The 3,474-nt window shown below is 29.9% G+C and overlaps 1 long non-coding RNA gene across 1 annotated transcript; it reads left to right on the plus strand.

Moving 5' to 3' along the window:
- Window positions 1–323: 323 nt before the first annotated feature.
- LOC121987913 lies at window positions 324–2,575 on the plus strand. Its single transcript, XR_006113763.1, has 2 exons — window positions 324–500; window positions 2,082–2,575. It is a non-coding gene; the product is annotated as an uncharacterized LOC121987913 (long non-coding RNA).
- The last annotated feature ends 899 nt before the right edge of the window (window positions 2,576–3,474 follow it).

Raw genomic sequence — 3,474 nt, forward strand, 5'->3', positions numbered from 1 at the left:
ATGTTTTAAATTTTAGTAAATCAAAAACGAATTTAATACAGAATTACTAATCTATTATATTTAAATTAAATATAATATAAAAAAAATATTTAAGAAGGAATTTAAAACGAACTAAAAACAAATTTATAAAATAAATATTTATAAACAAAAATAAATACAAATTTTAAACAGAATGATACAAAATTTTATTTGTCAACCAATCTGTTTATATATTTTTAAACAAAAATAAATTCTGTTTTTAATTAATATAAATCATAAATAAATGTATTAAATTATTTTTATTTTATTTTATTTTAATAAACCCTATGCTACATCCTGTTTAACCCGACTCCCTCGCGACATTACCTCCCTCGCCGACTCTTGCTTTCTCGCCGACTAATTTCTCGCATCTCGCCGACTCTTCTACGCATATCTTTCCGGCATCGTGTATCTCGCCGTTGCCGACTCTGCTGCTCGTCGCCGACTTTGTGTATCTCGCCTCTGTTGCTCTCTCTCAAAAGGTAACTCCTAATTTATTTTTCTTCCTCTTGCTGTGTAGACTGCCACACCGCAGGTCCTTGCTTTTGTCAGCGGCCACTGTCGTAGATGTCTTCGCCACCAGATAATTACTTGAGGGGGCAACCATGTTAGACGTGCAAGCGACCACATCGCAGAAATTTGTGAGATTGATGTGGTTTAGGGAAAAGCGGCAGAGAGAAGCATGAGGCAAAGAGGCATGCCGATTGCTATCCTACATTGTTTCTCACAAATTTGTGAGATTGTCTCACAAATTAATTTCTAATTTGTGAGATTGATATCCTTTATAGGATAATTTGTGAGCAATGCCGGTTGCTTCAGCAAATTTTGAGGCATGCTTCGACAAATTCTGCTTTAATATTTGATTTGATACCTCGGACACTCTTTTGCATTTCTTTCTCAATTCTACTCTAGAATAGAAGATATGACTTGTCAAGAACAAGAAGAGAAGATAAGATATTCTTTGGTTCCCTTTGCCTTTACAAAGAGAAGAAATTTTGTTCCTTTCATAGAATCCAGAATAACATCTCCATCTTTTGTATGCCTAAGATGATTTATGTTCACCAATGATTTACATATTTCCTCTTTTAAAGCTTCTATCTTCTTAAGAAAATCAATTTCTAGATTTCTATCTTGCAAAGATAACTCACTTTCTAGGAATTTAATTCTTAGTAGCTTCTATCTTCTTGTGTTGATTTTGATCTTCGTTTGAAACAAAGTATAATAAGATGACTTGGTTCATAGTGTACTATTGTTTTTGGCAGTTATCAGCAGAGAGTTAAATTGATTCTATTTTTGATCTTATGATATAAGTTAAATTGATTCAATTTTTGTCCTTACACATTTTATTGCTGTCATTGGTGTTACTGCTATTAGTATTGGTGTACTGCTTCTATTGGTGTCCTGCTATTAGTATTGGTGTACTGTATTTTTTCTTATACTGCTATTGATTCTGTTCTATTGGTGTTACTTTGTTTTTTGGTGTTGGTGTTACACTTTGTTGGTAACCCTATGATCTAGTCACCTAGATTGCATAGTTGATTGCCATTACAGATTATGTACTGTTGTTTACATTGGTGTTGCTGCTGTTTACATCTTGTAATATGTACTGCTATTTACTGCCATTACAGATTAGTATTGTAATATGTACTGCATAGTGTTTATTGCATAGCTTATTGTCACATTTACTACTAGTGTTTACTGCTATTTACATTAGTGTTGCTGCTGTTTACATCTTGTAATATATACTGCTGTTTATTGCCATTACATATTAGTATTGTAATATGTACTGCATAGTGTTTATTGCATGGCTGATTGTCACGTTTACTACTAGTGTTTATTGCTGTTTACATTAGTGTTGCTGCTGTTTACATCTTGTAATCTGTACTATTGTTTACTGCCATTACATATTAGTATTGTAATATGTATTGCTTATTGTTATTGCATAGCTGATTGTAAGGTTTACTGCTAGTGTTTACTGCATAGTGTTATTAATATCATATTGTCATTTCATTTATTTATTTTTATATTTATTAAACTAATATAAGTTATTATAATATGTACAGGAACAATATAGAGAGCGACAAAATGTTGATGATCACTCTACACATCCATCATTCAATCTCAAATAATGGTGGGATGTGGTGGGTGGCCGATATAAGGGAAGGGTGTATGTATTTGGATGCAATCAATACTTTGGAAGATCATACAATGTAACTTTCAATGAAATGTGCTCCAATGAAAAAAACAAAGAACTATCACAAGAAATTGAAGATATGCGTGCTACTAGCAAGAGGATGGAGAAAGAAATTATTGAAAGCAAAAACAAATTGGAACTCGTATCACAGAAAATAGGCAAAGGGAAGATAAACTTATCGAGGAAGGTAGACAAAGGGAAGAAAAACTTATGGAGGAAGGTAGACAAAGAGAAGAAAATCTCATGGAGATGGTTCGTAAGATGATTCAAGAGGTGGGATTATTTTATGAATATTTGGATAAATATTTGGATGATGTGATATTTTTGGATTAAAAATTAATTGTTTTAAATATTTTTAATTTATTTAAAATGTGTGATTGTTTCTACTAAAATAATATGTAGATGAAAAAAATAAAAATATAATATATTAAAAAATTATTGATAAATTTAAATATGAATTTTGTAAATAGATTTATAAGCAAATTAAAATTATTTTTGATATATTACTTGAGATAGGTTAATAACATATTTAAAACAAAATTAGAAATGAAATATATATATGAATTTATAAATAAATTTATAAATAGATTAAAATTATATTTAATATATAATTTGTGCAGACTAATGCAAGAGTTAAAACAAAATTATAAACAAATTTTATATACAAATTTATAAACAGGATTGCAAACGAATTATAAACTGATTAAAGTTATATTTGTTATATAATTTGAAACAGACTAATAATGGATTTAAAACAAAATTAGAGACGAGATTTATATTTGAAATTAATTTCATTTGGTCAAATTAAAAACAGATATATAAATGATTTTTCAATCTGTTTATGAAATTAGAGACAGAATAATTCTGTCTCAAAATTAGCTACGGGGCTTTCAATAACGGAATTTTGAGACGAAATATTTTGTTTCAAACATTATTTAGAGACAGAAAAATGACTTTCAGAAACGAAATTTTTCGTCTCTGAAGCCTTGTTTTCTTGTAGTGGGTATTAAGCTTTTCGACCTAGTTTAAGTTGGTACAATCATCTCTTTTGGACAAGCTTTTCACGTTGCAAAATACTCTAAATTGGTGCAACACCAATTAAGTTTCTTTTTATACTTATCATTCTCCTACACTACTTATCCCAAGACCTAGTCTTGGAATTTCTTTTTAATTGTGTTGTGCAAGAAAAATGGAGCATAAAGAGATAATCGGGCGAAATGTCAATGAACCACCTCTATACGAAATGGACTACAACATAGTAT

The sequence above is a fragment of the Zingiber officinale genome, chromosome 5B, assembly GCF_018446385.1.
Source record: "Zingiber officinale cultivar Zhangliang chromosome 5B, Zo_v1.1, whole genome shotgun sequence".
In the NCBI taxonomy this organism is placed as follows: Eukaryota; Viridiplantae; Streptophyta; class Magnoliopsida; order Zingiberales; family Zingiberaceae; genus Zingiber; species Zingiber officinale.